The sequence below is a fragment of the Maylandia zebra genome, linkage group LG3, assembly GCF_041146795.1.
Source record: "Maylandia zebra isolate NMK-2024a linkage group LG3, Mzebra_GT3a, whole genome shotgun sequence".
In the NCBI taxonomy this organism is placed as follows: Eukaryota; Metazoa; Chordata; class Actinopteri; order Cichliformes; family Cichlidae; genus Maylandia; species Maylandia zebra.
The window spans coordinates 55,471,027-55,490,411 of record NC_135169.1 but is presented as its reverse complement, the minus strand read 5'-3'; the positions used below and the strand labels follow the sequence as shown (position 1 = coordinate 55,490,411).

Below are 19,385 nucleotides of genomic sequence, written 5' to 3'. Positions count from 1 at the left end.
ACAAAGGACCCCCTGATGATCCTCTACGTAATCACATGAGCCAAGGTGTGAAAGCGGGTGGGGGTCCTAATCAGCCAGGGTTTCGGGTGAGCTCATTGTGAAACCTGGCCCCACCCTATCATGTGATTTCCTGAGGTCAGATGGCCCAGGATGTGAGTGGGCGTTAAGGTGTCTGGGGAGGGAACTCAAAACTGGATTATAGATTATTTATATTATATATTGATATTATTTATCTGAATATTTATTTATCATAACTCTGTTTCTACACTCACTTTATATGAGTGCTTGTTGTTTCTTGTATATTTGCTGCTATGACAACTCAGTTTCCCTCCTGGATTAATAAAGTTTCTCTGATTCTGAAATACAGTGAGCCATTATATTTGTAGTTTCTAACTAACAATATAAAGGCTCTGCAACCGATAGAGCCACAGCACGTCCCACTGGCAGCTGAAGGAGCTTTTATACAAAGGACTTTGTAATTGAAGCTTTATTTATACAGGTCGGCTCATTGAGACTCAATGTCTCATTTACAAGAGAGACCTGTTCCAGACACACATATTAAAATTACAACAATAAGAGAAAAGTTTGTGTAATGTACTCAGTCACATTAAAAACGAGAACAAGTTCCCAGAGATGGTTTCACAAAAACATGTGTACGTCTTTTGAAGTCTGCAAGTGAAATCAACGGAGAGCCTTAAATCCTTCGGTTATGTTTTCCATGAAGACGGAGCAGAAAAGGAGAACGCCTTCTTCCCAAGCTCTGCATGAACTGATGGAACAGTGGATGTAATGATGTCCTGAGACTGCAGGCTGTGACTAAACTGTTTGCCTAACATGTACTCTGATGAATAGGAGGCAGTAACCCAGAAACAGATTTATAGATAAAATGATACTAATGGACCATCCTGTGTAAGACCAATGAGGACCAGTTAACCAGAGAACACAGAGTATAGTGGTGTTCTTCTGTTGTAGAGAAAGATTAAAAATATAAGACACTGGCTCAGCTATGATATTTGCAGCCAAGTGCAAGAAGGAAGGAGAACGATTGTGAGGACGAGTTTCTGGTGTTGGGGCTATTCAAAGCCTTACAAACCTCTTCTACTGTGACAGGTGTGAAGGAAAAGGTATCAGTAAGCAGGAACTACGAGCAGAGTTGTGTGCAAGAGGTTTACCATTAGATACTGTGCTGAACAAAGAGCAAGAAGCAACAAAGTGTTTGTTAAAGCAACATTTCAGTTTTGTCTGACACAGGAGTGGAGTCGATATTTAAGTGAGGAGGAAGCTCTGAGGAGTCACAGCTGGCAGAGACACTTTATAGTTTGCCAAAACCTCCTACGGTCGTTTGGACTGTCAGTCGTTAAAGTAAAAAATAGTTACATCTTGATGATGGAGGCAGTAATCCGATTACACAGCTAATGAAAACGTAGCCAATCAGCATCAGAGCCAGACTTCCTGCCCAGGCCTGGTTTCTCTCATGTAGGAGATCGGCCGGTACTGAACCAAACCAGGCCTGTCCCGACCTTTCACCCTGACCTGGCAAAAAGGGGCGTGTCTGTCCACAAAGTAGACACAACTCTCCTGTAAATGTTCCCAAACTGACATTGTCAGCCTGTTTAATACGACCCCAGTTCAAACTGATGCGGGCTCGGAGCGTGAGATTTTAGTGTTTCTCACAGCACCAACTATGCAGTGATCACTCAGGTCGTTGGCAAAAACTGCAGATGTGGAAAACTTACGCAGCATATTAGTTAAAAAAGGTCAATAAGAGCAGATTTATCTGGGTGTTTAGGATCAAGGCGTGTGAGGCTTTAAATAATTTGAGTCAGTTTTAAAAACAAGCAGCGTGCCTTAAAATCATCAGACACAGAAGAAAGCCAGTCCCAATGAAAATCATCCATCTGAAAGACGTCATTAAAATGCAGTTCAGATAAAAGTTGAACCAGAGACGGTGATGTGCTGGGGGAAGCAGGTGGAGGCTGATAGCAGCCAACAACAGTCTGATTTCCAAACAGATCAATAGTTAAGGCCAAGATTTCAAATGGCTGAGGTGCAGATGGAGAGAACAAGACTTGAGCAGCAAGACAGAGCTTCACATACACTTCCAGACCTCCGCCTTTTCTGGGACAGTCTGAGTGCTAAATGTTAAATCCATCAGTTGCTACGTTTTTATCCAGTAAAGATTTGGAAAGTCTCAGAAACAACAATGATACCAGCACCGCTTGAACAGGCCCAGATTCCAATCATATCCATGTCAGGAAGCACACGACGTGATGCACGTGTAACCCAGACAGTTTTTAACATCTGCTGGTGTTTCACATTCAGCCAGAGGCCCAGGGTTAGGTTGGATACCAGACAATAATAAAAGCATCGTTATTAGACTCTAGAGCTGGTTTATAGCTGACACCACATGTAGAGTTTACGTTCACACAGAGACGATGACATTTTTCTAAAACCAGCAAACAATAAACAAGAAATGTAACAAGAGTTTCAGAAGAAGCTGTTTTACAGAGAAATGATTCCCTGAAGACAAAATTATTATTATCATCTTTATTTCTCCAGGTGAAAATTTAATTGAGATTAAAAATGTTGTTTTCAAGAGAGACCTGGCATCATGGCAGCAAGAGTCAGAAATACATCATAATTCAAACAAATACAAAATAGGAAAAACATCCTACATAAACTTCATAAAGTTTCATTAACAGACTTTGAACAATGGACTTCAAACTTCCCCCCAAAACAACAGAAACACATTTGAAGATAATGAATGACATTTATCCCTCTAAAGAAGGACTTAGACTACGATTTAATATGAATGAGAACATGTTCATAAATGGATGCAACCAAAGATTTCATCAATCCCTGATTTAGAGACAACAGAACATTTGGTTTGATTTCACAAGATAAGAATGACGACTGAGCTGGAAGATTGTTTTATGTTTAGTCAAATCTTTCATACATAAAGTTGGATTACAAAATCATCCCCTAAGTTTGTTGTTTTATTCAAGGAATTGAAATTATAGAGAAAATCTGTGAAATGACTTAAAGAAAACAAACCACAAAAACTCCAAGATGCTCTAAACCCCCTGGTTTAGGTCGGCAACCTTTCTGATGATGAGTGCATCTAACATTTCCTCAGAAGTCAATGTGCCATATGATTGCATTAGCAATAAATTACACACTATATAGAACCACTTCATAGGATTATATTTGTGCGCAGATGTTTGCAGCTATCAGCGAATATTTATCAGCTACTTTGAAACAAAGAAAGACTTTTTATCCATAACAGCAAATGAAATGTACAACAGAAAATACAAATGCTATTTATGGTCTCCTCACAACAATGATAAGAAAAATAAACTGGGCCAATATGTCATGTTTCTTAATACAGAGACACACATGTTAATGTGATCTCTGGTCTCCTCTGAGTGGGAGTTATTATAACTGACTGTAAAAAGTCAGCAACATGAAAATAAACTCCACCTAAACTTGGTTTATATCTGACCCAGACAGACTGCAGGTCATAACTTCTTACCTGAAGTTCAGTTCACCTGACACTCGGACCGGCAGCCGCCTCGGGTCTCTGCTCCTCCTGCCTCCCCTTTCCCTCATCCACCTGCTGCCTCTGTGGAAGCTCCGCCATAGCCACCACCAAGCAACTGACTTATTTTTACACATCGACCAGCATCCGGCCAATCCGCCATCTTTCATTGTTTATACCGTTACAAAAAAATAAAAAAACATCATCGGCCCATTAAAAACGAAAAATCACCATCAGTATGCCCGATGGCCAGTCCAGCTATGGTCGTGCCATCAGTTAACCCTTCACGTGGCAGCTGTGACACGCGTGCCCAGGGTTGCCGACCCCTGCTCTAAAGCATCTGATTTGGATTCCTGAGATCAAATATATTTTCCTTTGTGTTTGTTTTCTTCCCATTTGTGGCTTTAATGTAGTGTTACATCCTGTTTGTTTGCTTCCATCTGTATACATGTCCAGATTCACTGTTATGTTTCTATTCTTACATTGCTGTGTGATCACTGTTCCCTCTGCTGACTGATGTGACCTTTTGTATCTCACACTGATACTTGTCATATTTGTATCTGCGCCTAAAAGATAAAAAGTTTTCCATGCTAAAACACAGCTCCACCTCCTGCAGTTCTCCCTCTGAACCACTAGATGTCTCTGTTATCTAAATGAAGACGTGCAGCACAGCAACCACAGCAGCGCTCAGATCACACGTGTCCTGTTATTATGTATAAAAGCATGAAACAGGTGAAACAGGTGGGATCAATATTAATGTTGTGGAAATATATGAAAAAGCAACAGAAGAGTGAAAACATTTCGTGTTTCTAGAAAGATCTTTCAGCTCACAGCTGCTCACAGACTGTATTTACAAGTGACAAACTGCAACTCTACAGTACATCTACAGTATATATCAAATATATTCTGTATTCAAATCTATTGAGTGATGTTTGAAAGTCTTTCCAGGTGAGTTTGATCCAGGAGGGTCTGAAGCCAGAGTCAGACAGAGACTGTGCAGAGACTGTAGAAGGACAGAGCAGCAGCAGAGCAGTCCAGATACACTGATGATCCTCTGTCAGATCCAGAGGGACACACAGGGATGATGCTGGACTCTACATTGTGTCTGACAGTGGAGCTGTTCTCAGAGCAGTTCACTCTGCAGCACTGACAGTCATCTGCACTTCTTCTCATTCCTCTGTCAGTCACTGCTGGATGAAGCTCTCCTCTCCACCTCCCAGTAACATGGCCCAGTCAGAGTGTCTCTACACACAAGCTGCTGCTGCTTCAACCTCTCTGGATCATCAGGACACAGCTCCTCCTCTCTCAGCACACACACCGTCCTGTTTACCATCATATCCTCCACCTGCAGAGAGAAGAAGGAAGAGCAGAGGAGATAAACGAGTGTTTCCAGAGACTCTTCATCAGCTGTCAGTCAGTGATGCAGCACATCCAGTATAAAGAGCAGCAGGGACTTCAGTGCTGGGACTGTACTAGGACTCATTGTTGCTTCACTTTTTCTAATCTTTGGATTTTTATTGAAGTTGATGAAAATGTTTTTCCCTCCTAGTTTGAGTTTGGACTTTCATTCATTAGAAGAACCTTGGTGTGTCCACTCTGAGCTCTGTAGGAACCCCAACAACAAGCCCAACAATCCAGATGGACGGTTCCAGCTGTTAACTGGAGGAATTCCATCCAAACATCTGCTCTCACTAAATTCTTCCTCACCTACAGACTGTGTTCTTCACTGCTTTAAACTTGGAAATGAATGCAGTCATTGGTCTGCGTGCTGCTTTGTTCAGAGAGCTGATTGGCTGTTGACAGTGTTTGATCAGAGCGTGTCAGCCGTTACCATGGTGACCATAAAGGTCAGAAACAGGAAGTGTTTGTGTCCAATCCTGAAGCCTGTCACCATTCTCCTCTCACAGCTTCACTGAGAAGCTGCAGCTTTACAGGAAACACTGGATCTTTGTTTCATACTGACTGTGTTTAGTACAATACTGCTGACAGCACCACCCACTCACTCCATCACTCTACTTACAGCAGAGTCTCCAGTCTGTAGTCTGGACTCTGCTGAAGATCAGACAGCTGCTTCACATCTGGATCCTTCAGGTTGTTCCAGCTCAGGTCCAGCACTCTCAGATGGGAGGGGTTGGACTTCAGTGCTGCTGCCAGATAATCACAGCTGATCTTTGACAAACCACAGAAACTCAATCTGTATGAAGAATGAAAGATGTAAGTTTATTAGACAAAGTGTGAGCTTGAAATCATTCAGTGTTTCATCATCTGTTCAGAGCTGAAGAAGGTTCAGAATGTAGAAGTTTAGAAAATGGAAACTCCAAACAGCTGAAGCCAACAGGAAGCAGCTTCAAACAGGAAACTGCAGAGTTTCAGACTATATGTCCTGATGCAGCCAGTTGGATTTTGGAGATTTGAAACTCTGTTCTGTGACTAAGTCCTTGAATCATTTCTTCCAGTTGGTCCAACAAGACAGACTAAGTGTTGGACATGTGTTGTGGCTCCATTAGGGGAGCTTCTAAATGTGATGTGATGGCCCCTCTGGGTCTGTCAGGTCACAGCACTGAAGAGAGCTCAAACTGGGCACACAGTTGTTCCAGTCTGGACCAAAGACTATATACTGGGACTGAGGGACTGCTTTGACTGCACCCACTGGGACTTTTTAAAGGCTCATGTTCTCACTTAGATCATCGATTTCTACTTGCATTTCTTTCTGGGAAAAATGGGGATTACTTTGGAAACAGGAAGTATTTTCCCCAATAAGCAGCCCTGGATTAGTAAATCACTCCAACATGTTCTCAGGCAGAAGAAGCTGTCTTGTTATGAGGGAGAGAAGAAAAAGATTGAGGCACAGAAACTTGTTGAAAGAGAGATAAAGCAGCTAAAATCAGGTGTAAAAGTAAAGCAGAGGATGAGCTGAATAAAGGACACTCAAGGCTGGCTTGGAAAGGAATGAAGTCCATGGTGGGGATGCAGAACAAGGAGCAAAGATGAATGTGATGCTGAATCAGCAGAAGACTTGGACTCATTTGATTCCAGCTTTGATATCATTGATTTCAATGAAGAGCTTTGTGATTGTAGCAAAGGGCTGGTAGCTCTGAGAGTCCCACTGATGAGGTGTTTGTGTGGAAATCTCTTAGTGGGACCAAAGAGAGAAAAAGCCCTGGTCCTGATGCTGTGGGAGGGAAATGATTGAAGTGTGCTGTGAGGAACTGACTGGGAGATTTTCACACATTTTCCAGTCCTCCTTGGAACAACAGGAAGTTCCCAGCACATGGAAACAAAGGTTAAGTGTCCTATGGCACTCAGTGATGATGGTGCTGTGGCCCCACCACCTCCACCTCTTTGTAAAGGAACTAACTGTCATCTGAAGCTTCAAATGGGACTAAGACTTCCTCCACTAGGTGGCAGTGTCTGATGAGAAAGTGTTAGTGGAGCTGGCCTGGAGTCAGAAACAGGAAGATGCAGGATTTGGGCTGAAATGGGGGAAAGTGGTTCGCACTAGTGCCTTAAAGCAAGAAGGTTGTAGGTTGAAGCTTGTTGGCCTTTCTGTGGAGGTTGGATGTTCTCCCACAGTCCAATGAAATGCTGCTTAGGTTCATTGGTGCTTCTAAATTGGCTGTAGGTGTGGATGTGAGAGAGTGCTTCTCTGTCTCTCTCTGTTGGCCCTGTGATGGACTGCTCACCTGTGCAGGTGGACCACGCCTCTTGCCCTATGACAGCTAGGGCACAGGCTGCAGCCCTGTGAGCCTAAGCTGAATAAACAGTTAGCAAAAATGATCCATAGATGGCCTGAAATCCCCCAGTTAGCAGTTTGGTAGATAGCTATGACATGCTAATCCCATCCAGCAGCTGTATTCTACCTGTAAGCTGATCCCTGCTGAGCCAAAGCACTTTTTCATATACAAATTACAACCTTTAATAGAAACCTATTGGTCAGCATCTTATTAGCCTGCTGTTAGCTTCATTCCACAGAAAACTGAGAGAAACTAACAGAGTTGATAAAGAATAAAGAGAAATGTGCTGATTTAAAGCCTTTGAAGTGCTTCAGATGATCTCTGTCCACTTCTGTCCACTCATTCATTCATGTAAGCTTTCTAATGCAGCTTTGATCTTCACAGTCTGCTTCATGAAACTCATTCTAACCCTGAATGTCAGAGTGTTCCTCCTTCTCTTTCCCATCATTCATGCTGGCAGTGGAGGAGATTTGGATGTTGGACTGTGTTTTGGATGATGTGTGTATGTTTGTGTTGGACTGCTGTCTGTAAAGCAAACGCACATTTTGCTTTGGATTTCAGTGTCAGACAGACTTTAAGGTGGAATGAAGAGTTGGAGAGTTTCACAGTGAATTATCCAGTGGAGGATTTTTCTTCTTCTTTGAAGGTTTGAAATGTGAACATTGTTCTGCTGCAGTCAATGGACTAAACCAGAGAAGAAGAAAACAGACTTTACCATGAAGATCCTCAGTGTGGATCAGTATAATATCAGCCTGATGTCTGCAGTTTAGTGTCAGCACAACTTTCACATCACATTCATCTCAGCACAACTAAAACATGCTGACTGACCTCAGAGTTTCAAGTCCACATCCTGGACTCTCCAGGAAACCACACAGATGCTTCACTCCTGAATCCTGCAGCTTGTTGTTGCAGCTCAGGTCCAGCTGTCTCAGATGGGAGGGGTTGGACTTCAGTGCTGCTGCCAGATAATCACAGCTGATCTCTGACAAATCACAGTCCCACAATCTGTATAAAGAATGAAAGATGTAAGTTTATTAGACAAAGTGTGAGCTTGAAATCATTCAGTGTTTCATCATCTGTTCAGAGCTGAAGAAGGTTCAGAATGTAGAAGTTTAGAAAATGGAAACTCCAAACAGCTGACAGAGTTCATACGCCTTTGTCAGGGTCAAATTCAAGCAAGACCATGTGAAAATTAAAACACATCATCCTAGGTGAACTTAAACACCTTTGTTCCCCTTTTGTTAAGACATAGAAAAGTACACCACACAAAAATACTGCAAAAGGAAACGGTCGCCTTATATACATAGTGTATAAACTCAAAATGCACATTTCACTTCAAATTAAGATTAAGGCTTTGAACAGATCACATAGTTCAGTTCAACATATAAGACTTTAAGAATGCACAAGCATCTACTTAAAATCTATTGAATTTATCATCCATGATATTATTTTGTACAATTCCAATGTATTTTGTTCATCTCCCTTAAATAAACAGGCAGTCTTAAAGTATGAAATATTCATATACAAACACATATAAATGTGTGTACTGTCTCAGTGGCTGATAGTACCCCACAGGCCTCAGTGTGAGCTTGAAGACATTTATAATGTTTAAGTAGTTTAATGTGCAGGTGCTGACGATAAACACATTTTGAATGAAAGCCGGGGAACTTTGGTAGCACAGAAACAAGTGGCTATTCTTTGTGACTATATGGATCACTCACAATACCATTATTTCACACAAAGGCACCAAATTAATACTCAAAAAAAGCTGCAGCAATACACACAAATATAAACAGTACTTGGTGACAACTTTGCTTTTAGCCTTTAACCCTTCTTGACTACTTTTGATGTGGCCTCTATATTTTACCTTTAAAAACAGTTTATCTTGCCAATCTGTTATTTTCTCATTTTGACCAACTGTATCAGCACAATTTATCTAAATTCAGACAAAATTTAAAATACAAGTAGAAAGTGATATTTTGACTGTAAAAACCACACACATGTTTAACCAATCATCTTCATAACTTGAAATGCAAATAGAGATTGTACATTTTTAAAAATACGCACACGTTTTGCAAACAACAAAGTTATATGGTACTATTTACCAAAAAATGCAGCCAAGGCTCAGACGTTTTTCATATAATCATTTCAAACTATTTACAGAACAATCAGGTGTCAAACAATAGTTTGTGTCACTCTAACACATATGAGAACAGCACAGGGATAAACCTGCAGGTCTGACAGCAGGTGTGTCACTCAGCGTTTACACTGCAATCTGCCATTGTTGGCTTTAAGGCAGCAACTGTGACGATCACTAGTAGAACTGACACACAAAACAAAACAACAGCTACACACTAAATACACAAGACAACAAACTAACTTGAGACCAAACACGGTAAACGTCACAAATCTCTCACGTATCAAAACTCTCTCTCTTTTTCGCTCACTCGCTCTCTCTTGCCGGTCACTCCTAAAACTTCCCCCTTTTGCTAAACAACCAAATGTCATGTTTCCATATCATTTTTGATTGGTCGACATGGTACATTTTCCCACCTATAGGGCTTTGGAGCGTGATGTCACGGGAGATGGGCCACGCCCCCTTCCGCCATGACAGTAGGCCAGCCAAAGGATACCATTTCAGCTATGGATCGTACGTGTTGTGTTGTCGGTTGCAACGTTAGATCACACGATCGTGAAGGCAAGAAGCTGGATAACGGGCTCTCTTTTCATCGTTTTCCATCCTGGAGGCAACGTGAGGGATCCCATGTATCCGATATTACTAAACAAAGACGTTAGGCTTGGATTGCAACGGTGAGACGAGCGGATATCGAGTTCTCTGCAATCCCCAGCTTTTTGTTGGTTTGCTCACGGCATTTTCTTTCCGGTGAGTTCTAAATTAATTCATATCACTCTTGAAAGGCTTTTAGTGTGATTTTCAATGTGCTGCGGTCATAGATAATGAGATAAAACACGCTAATGTGTGATGCTGCAGAACCACATCATGTCGACTGAGTAGCTTATGATTTGGCATTATTGCAGGCAAACCAGCATATGAAATGGATGTAACAAATCCAGACTGGGCACCAACACTGCACATGGGGCATGACGACATACCTGTATCAGACTCGGACCGGCACTCAAGGCGTACGCAACGGAAGCGAAAAAGAGCACCCATCGGAGGTAAACAACACCCCCCCCCCTCTAAAAACATACTAAATTGCTATCACTGTACACTAATCCGCACATAACTTCCAGATGAATCACACACCTGTCATTGGAATATTGGTGTACATTTACCTTATGTCTAATTTTATCTTACAGGCTTTCGTTATGCAGCTGCAGAGTCTGAAGGTGTGCCCCGTGCAGAAGTGATTGATGAAGATCTGACAGAAGACCAACAGCAAAATCACAATGTCATGGAGGCAGTGGACAGCAGTTGTGTTGGACAAGTGGAGGTTGAGGTAGCAGCTGCAAATGTGGATATACTGAAGAAATGTAAACCTTTTAAAATGATGACAGATTACAAACTCTCAGCTGTGTCTGTAATCAAACCTCTGTAACTTTGCTTCACTTCAGCAGCATCAGCTCATGTTCACATGTTGATTCATGGTTTGCTTCAGTTTTTGATGGACTGCAGAATATTTTGAAGGTTATCTGCTATAAAAAGCCAGAACAGGAAAATCTGCTTCATGTGTTTCTGTTTGATCCTCAGTGACTTTGACACAAAGGCCTCTGCTGTGATGATCACACCTCTGATCAAGTCTCACAGTGTCAGCTTTGTTTTTATACATATGGATATGTGCTGATAAATGATCAGAGTTATAATATTTCCCACTGTCTGCTGTGTGCCGTGACCTTTGACCTGCTAAAGACAGTCAGCTGTGGATTATTCATTGTTGTGTCTGATACTTAGAACTGTGAGGAAGAACACTACACAGTTAATCAGGGTCCCCTCTCTCTGAATCAGGAAAGGTGGTCAGGCCGCGTGTGGGCCACGGGCCATACGTTGAGTCTCACTGTTTGAAATGTGAACATTGTTCTGCTGCAGTCAATGGACTAAACCAGAGAAGAAGAAAACAGACTTTACCATGAAGATCCTCAGTGTGGATCAGTATAATATCAGCCTGATGTCTGCAGTTTAGTGTCAGCACAACTTTCACATCATATTCATCTCAGCACAACTAAAACATGCTGACTGACCTCAGAGTTTCAAGTCCACATCCTGGACTCTCCAGGAAACCACACAGATGCTTCACTCCTGAATCCTGCAGCTTGTTGTTGGAGCTCAGCTCCAGCTCTCTCAGATGGGAGGGGTTGGACTTCAGTGCTGCTGCCAGATAATCACAGCTGATCTCTGACAAACCACAGTCCCTCAATCTGTATAAAGAATGAAAGATGTAAGTTTATTAGACAAAGTGTGAGCTTGAAATCATTCAGTGTTTCATCATCTGTTCAGAGCTGAAGAAGGTTCAGAATGTAGAAGTTTAGAAAATGGAAACTCCAAACAGCTGAAGCCAACAGGAAGCAGCTTCAAACAAACACAACAAGAGAAAAAACTCTGAATGTTTCACATTAAAGTCGTACATTTATCATAAAAACAGGACAAAGACTTGAAAAAGTCGTGTTTTTCCTTCCAGGAACCACAAGGCTTCACTTTTAAAGGTGAAGTGTGAAAGAAATGGACATATTTGAAGTCCAACACCTTTTTCCAGTCACATTATTAAAGCAGACAAACTACAAGCTCATTTTCATTCCAACAAGTCATCTTCTGACCTGGACTAACAACACTGGTCTCTATGTGCAGCTGGCTGTGAGACCAGTGCTCAGGGAGCGTCTACAAAGTGCAACACTGAAAGAACATCACACACTAGCTTTGTCCCAAAACGTCGGAGTTGGCCGTCCGACTGCGGTCTGGGGTGTGGGGCCTCCCTGCTGCTGCGGAGTCGGGGTGGTCTGCCTCTCCCCACCGCAGGGAAAAGGGTAACACCACCTGGGTCTGGGTGCAATTCCCCCCTCCAGGGGCAAGGGTACCTAGACCCGGTTTGTAGAGTACGCCTGGGGAGTGTGATTGTGTGTACAGCGTCTCTTTATGTCTGTCTCCACGTTGGTTGAGTGTGGAGTGAGTGCATATGAGAGCATGAGGGTGGGAATGGATGTTTGTGTCTGTGTGTGCCTGTATGTCTGTGTCTATATGTCAGGTTGGGTATCAGACGACACCTCTCTGGGGACACCTCAGGCCCTCCAAGGTTTGGAGGCCTATCTCCACCCACCACCACTTCCCCTGCCGGTGGCGGACTCCCTCAGGTGTCGGTGTGTTGGTGGTTCTTTGTGTCTGGGGGTGGGCGTCCGGGTACACACCGGCTCACTCCTTGGCGGCCGCTTGTCGGGGCCTGGGGCCTGGGGCTCGCTCGGGCCCCTTTGGAGGTGGGGTGCCCCCGGCCTCTCGGCCTGGGGCTCGGTCACTCAGGCGCAGCTGGGGGCCGGCGGAGCTCACGGGCGCGTCACTGCAACTCCCCCTGGCTTCTGCTCCGCGGCTGCTGGGCGAGCCCTCATCTGGGCCTCCTCAGCTCTTACTGGAACAATGGCGCGGCTGCCCCTCTGTTGGTCTTCCATGGTCTCTTGTGTTCTGGGGGCCTCTGGATGTCTGGAGTTTTGATCTCCTCCATACCTGCTTCACACCCTGGAGGACGGGGCTGTGGCCCCCCCACACTCCCTAGCAGATCATTACATGGAGAAACCTTTGGAATGCAAGCATGCTGATCCACACAGGTATGCACACATGGGTATTCACAGACGCGGACTAAAGCTTTCTTGGCTGCTGCCTCAAAGCACACTGTGCGCTGTCTATCTTGCGTGCTGCACAATATCGTTTATTATTTAGTAAATATTGATATCTATGACTAGCTAGTTTATTGTGATGGTGCTTTGTTTTCTCTATTATTATGTTGCTCTTTGTTGTTTGCTGTCTCCTCTGTTTGTTTGTTTTTTTTGTTTGTTTGTTTGTTTGTTTTTTCTCCATACAGGTGACCCAGGAGTTCTTTTTTTTTCTCTCTCTTCCCCCCCCTTCTCACCGTCTCTTCTCCCCTTTGGTTTTCTTTCTTTCTCTCCCCCTCTTTCTCTCATTCATTCCCCCTTATTTATTTAAAAAAAAAAAAAAAAAAAAAAAAAGACAAAGGATGAACTGAAGCTCTGCCATCACGTAATGTCGCATACTGCTGTTTCTGATGTCATTTAGAAGAAAAAAAAAAAAAAAAAAAAAAAAGATTTGCGTCACTGCTGTCTCGGTGGAGTTTAATAAACTCGGCCGTCTGCTCCTTGCTATCTAAAATATAACAGGACACTGGCGTAAACTCTCGACCGTCTCACACTTCTGTTTAATCAGTTTCCTGTTTAACGTTTATTCAGCTGTGTGAAAATCCCGGAGGAACTTTGATCTCAGCCAAACCGATTTACTCCGGAACAAATAAAACACAGAAAAAAGGCAAACAATTACATTTTTAAGTTATCCGAGTGACTTATATATCGTGTTTCACCTGAGTAGCGAAAGAGCAGGGGTCTGAAAACGATGAAGCCGGGCGTCCGCTGCTCTCGCCGGCTGGAGTGACCATTGAACGCCCCGGCTTGCTAGCGAGCGGGTGGGGAACAGACGTCTCCGAAAACGTCGGCACACTTTTGCAAATATGCGATGTCTTGATAAACCAAGCAGATATTTGAAGTTTACACAGCTACTTTCTCGCCTGAAAATATGTTAAAAGTTTATTTTGTGACCCAGAAAGATTAATAAGAGTAATTTGAAAACTTAGTAGCTGCCGCCATTGTTGGCAGCTGAAATTTGGCTGGGCCGCGCTATGAATTCTGGGATATGGTGGGCCACGAAGGACACACCCGACGAATCCTTCAAATTCGGGGAAATGAAGGACGCATTTGTCGGGCACATTTGAAGGAGTCGACAAATACGGACAGCCTTCATCGCCTGGCTGTGACGTAATCGGCCTTCAAATGCAGCCTCTGGAGGATGCAGCCGACGTTTTGGGACACAGCTACTAATTTGCTTCCATCATCCAACCTGAAGAGGAAACAGAGACGGCTCCCCTTCAAAGTAAAAGCTGCTCCTTTTGGACACAGTATCAAAGAAAGTCTACAGTATAACATAGAAAAGACAGAACAAAGTTTTGGTTGTTTTTAAATTGTGCAGAAATGAAACTACACTAAGCTCAATTATGTGACAGACATTTCATCCCATGTCAGTTTGGCCTCATCCTGGGCCGGATTATCCAGCACACACTCTGACCACAGGTCCAGGGGCCACGCACAGCTGGGCTCCATCCAAGAGACAGCAAACAAACCAACACAATAATAAAAAGCACCATGTGATCTTCTTACATCTTCAAGACAAACATAGTAAAAACATGAGCATATTTGTTTCCTGATAAAATGATGTGACAGGTAGAACAGAGTAAAGTGGTGGTGTTACAGCCTTTCTCCCCTCTGCTGCCGAGGCTGTTAGTCCCTCCCAAACTCAGCTACAGGACTTCCAAATGAATGAAAGCAGCAGAAGTGGCTTTACAAATGAAAGAGGAAGAGGAGAAGAAGAGGAGAGGGAGGCCACCCTGACCATCACTCCAGCTGAAAACATCACACTTCCATTAAAGTTGGTGAGGAAATGTTGAGCAGGATGAGCTGCTGGCTAATCTGGAGGCTGTAGCAGCAGCTCACAGTCACAGTGGGTTTCCACTCATGAAAAAGCTCTGGCTGCTTCATTTCTCATCTCATATCAGAGACTTTAATGCTTCACTGAAGCTGTACTGTGATGCTTCCATATTCCAGTGAGGCCTCCATAATGATTTCAGCTGTTCTGTACACACACTGTGTGCCCTGTATGGCTCAAAGTCTCTGCAGCCTGTTTTTATCTGCTATCATCAGATCTTCATCATCCTCATTCACATCCCTCACACACTCTACAGCCTCATCAGCACTGACTTCATCTTCACTGACTGATGGAGCACAACATGAACCTGTGGAGGCTGAAACACTGTCCTGTCAAACATCTCCCCGTCACCACTCCACTTCTGTCAGCCTTTAAATGAACCCTGCTCAAGTCTGTCACTTCTGTTTGGAGCCAAAAGAGGTTAAAGATTATGCCACTACATTCTTGTCTAGAAAATATTAAAGTGTATTTGGTGACACACAAAAAAGGGTAAAAGTATAGTTTGGGTCCACACATGTCCAAACCCTGGTGTGTAGGCCTACTTAGTATTGAGAAAAGCCCACTAAAAGAACGCCCACCAGACCAAAGCAATGGTGTTGACTTGATCAGCATTAACCCCGCCCCCTGACTTTGATGGGTGAAGCTGACAAATAAAATGTATTTATGAACAGTGATGCAGGGCCAGGAGTAGCAACGTGAATTAAATAAATACATCATTAAATAATTCATTAAATGTGTCAGTAAAATAATTAAAATAGAAAACAAACCAACAAAATATGTAATTAACTAATTTGAATTGTACATAAATACTTAATGAATTATTTTAAATGAAATTAACCGATAATTCATTGTGATTTTGTTTTGTGTTTTGATGAGCTAATAATCAGCTCTCTTTTTCTCATTGTTGTTCTAAGCCGCTTATCCAAAGGTAAGGCACTACCTGTTGAATTATTTCCAAAGTGTGCCAAATTGGACATTACAAATTAAAGTCTACTCACTGAAATTACTGGGGAATGTCTGCTTTGATTTTGATGAGAATCTCATGACAGTACTGAGGATTTAATGCAGTTGGACTGCTAAAAATGATTGAATGCGGTTGGACCGCTAAAGGATTTAATGCGGTTGGACCGTGGAAAGCAGTTGGACTGCTGAGTGATTTTAGTATATTAGGGAATTTGGTTATTGTTTGGGGTGGAGCCCGTATTGGTTATAAGGTTGGACCTGCTTCAGTCTTACACTTTTTTGGCTGTTTTACTGTTGTTCCAAAGTATTATAAATTATTCAAGAACGTCAGTTGGACTGATAGGAAGCACAGTGCTCAGAGGTAACGCTTGCCAATGCCAAGGACGCTTAGGCATTGTCCTCGAAGAGGGATAGTCAGTTGGTCACTGTGGAGCTTGGGGCACTCCAGAATAACTAGGAGTTAGAGTCTCCTTACCGTTTAGAACGGTAGTCTGCGCTTTTTTGGCCAGCAGAAGTTGGACTTCAGGCGTGTAACTTTAACTTAAAACTTCGGGGTAAGCCTTGGCTGTGAAATGCCAAAAATAGAGCTTCAGGCAAAGTTTGGGTTGGTTGACGCTTTTAAATTGAGTTAGGGATTTTAGAGATGAGGCCAGAAACTGTTGGACAGATACTGGTTAATTGATCACAAAAAAGTTGGACTTTATCGGTTGGACCGTTAACTTAAATTTGTCGAAATTGTTTAGGCGCTAAAGCTGACAGATGTGACAGTGGTTGTAAATATAAGACGTCTTTGTAATATAAAATAAGAGATCTCTGTGTGAAAGGAGTCTGAGGCAGTGCTGGAGCTATTTTTAGACTGTGTGTGTGTGAGTGTGAAAATGCAAATTAGTCAGCAGTGAACTGTTTAAACCACAGTTGGTTTTACAAATACTGCTGCAAACATTGTTGAGTGTGTGTTTAAGACGCCATTTATGTTCATTAGAGGGCTATAAATAAAGTTTTGAGTTGCCGTAGTGAATGTATAGTAATTGACTGAGTTTTGATATATAAATATAGTGAGTGCACTGTATATATTTAAGACTAACATATTACTTTTAGGAGTAACCTCTCACCAGCAATAAATGCTGGTGTGTTTTATTTTTTCTATTCTATGTGTGTGCTGTGAGAATTAATAGAGGTTTCAATTGTTTTCTTTGACTTGCTCTTTCTGATTATGAAAGGCATGTCTGAAATACTCTTAGGAAAGCGTGTTGTGAGTATATTCCTCAACTCTTGTCACAGTTTAAGTGTGTGAATGCTGTGAGTAGCAGGTTTTGAGTGATTGGGTGTGATTTGTACAAAATAATAAATAATAATAACACTATGAAAGTTGATAGTAGAGTGAGTGCAGAAGTGGAAGTGTGAGAGAAAAGGCGGTGTGTGTGTGAGACGATCTGACAAACGCAAAGAATTTAGTATATTTAGAAGTGTGTGCGTGAAATAAGGGTGAATTGTTTTAGATCAAGACTTAGTAAAACAAGAGTTTTATTAGCCTGTAAAAAAACAAAACAGGAGAGATAGAAACAGAAAATATGGTTCTGAGCAGCTGCAAGGTTGACAGGAAATGGTGTGTGTGACAGGAACTTTGCATGCCCATAAAAGGAACTGACTGTGACAAGTGAGCACACAGAGAGAGAAACATACGAGTTAAACTCCAGGCAGATGAAGCAAATGGAGGTTTTAAGAAAAGAAATGAAAAGGATATTAATTGTATGCTTTAGTGTGTCAATACAGGTGGACTTCTTTCAACCTAGAATCTTGAGTACAAAACCATTGATTAACAGAATTGGGAGGAAAACAGGCCAGATTTTGGCTTAAAATTTTACAGCTTGACCTCCCACTTGTCCCGATCCTGAGAAGAAGCTCATAGGACAGTTAATCTCCTGATGAAGACCGACAGAACATCGTGGACTTCAAGAATTAACAGCAGGCAAAAGACAGTGCAACTGAAACTACACTGACGATACCAGCAGCAGCATGGAAGAAAAGCACGTGATGGAAAATGCACGGTGAACTGCAGGCTGGTAAGAACAGTGTGACATAACTGTTTAAAGACACTGAATGGGATATTTTGCCAGGCTGGGATTTAATCTAAAAGGAAAATACTGAAAAGAGCAACGGAGAAGAAACAGAGAAGAAACAGACTGTGTTTGCTGGGGATCACAAGACAACAAAGGACACTAAGAGAAGGGCACAGGGGCCAGTGGGAAGGTGAAGCCCAGACGAGTTCGACTGCGAGAATAGAGGGTACAATTGGGTTGAAATTGAAGCCGGAACTCAGGATGGTTTAGGGATGTCCACGTCACAAACAAAGAGGTAAACAAAAAGAAGGTAAAATAAAGAGAGAAAATAACTGACAATTACATTAATGAATAGAAGACACACATACAGATATTACATAGATTTATTTTTAGGATAAAGGGGAGAGCTTATACGTAGAAATGACTTTTTATACATATTGCATTTTGTGCCTTTAAGGGAGTTGTGGCTCAATTCGTCTCTTGTGGGTCACGAGCCTTTGGCTAGCGCTATGATTAGCCAATCTACTGTGAGGATGATATGAGTTATTGAAGGATTGCACACGCTTACAGACACAGAGTCCATAAACACACATGACAGTATTGATTCCAGGCAAAAGGCCTCAAATTAATTTAGCGTTTAACTGAACTTGAGCTGGCCCTGTAACAAGTGACAGAAAAGAGGAACTGAATAGGAGTTTCTTGCTTTAGAGAAGGACCAAAGGAAGGAAAGCATATATTTTGGTTAAGTCTGATAAACTAGAATGAGAAGGTATTGTTACATCAAAGGAGCAAGATGAAATAAAAAGGCTATACCAAAAACAGGCTATAACATAGGAAATGTGAGTTTTAAAATGAAGTTAGTGTTAACACACAGGAGTTGTTTCAAGGCAGCGTTTAGCTGTGATAAAATGTATGCAGGAGTAATTGCTTATATGTTTAAACTTAATTGATTAAAGTGGTTGTTTTTTTTGGATCTTTTAGTAGAATAGGCGCTTATAATGATTTTCTTGTGAAAGGAGATTCTAGGTCAGAGTGGAGGCCTTGCAGCAGCGAGAGTTCTGTGTACAGGATGTTGATGATTAGATAAGGCAAGCGACAGGAAACGCATGCAGGGACGTGAAAGCAGCGTTTTAAGAGTTTTAAAATGATGAGTAACGTTGAAGAATATATATAAATACAAGTCAATAAGTCAAGAAGATAATTAGGATCAGGCTTTTGATTAAAGAGTCCCAAAGATGATAAGTTAGGGAGGTGCAGGAAAAGGTGTTTTGTTTGCTTTACAGAAGATCTCGGCGACCACAGGGGGGTGAGGATGCTGGAGGCCCGAGGCATGATGGACCACAAGAGAGGGACGCAGAAAAAACCTAATCTTACGCATGGAG

General features: G+C 42.3%; 1 protein-coding gene across 1 annotated transcript in view; it reads right to left on the bottom strand.

Moving 5' to 3' along the window:
• The window catches only part of LOC143416813 (NACHT, LRR and PYD domains-containing protein 12-like), a 379,525-nt gene that overhangs the window by 310,187 nt on the left and 49,953 nt on the right, over positions 1-19,385 (bottom strand). The window lies entirely within an intron of this gene.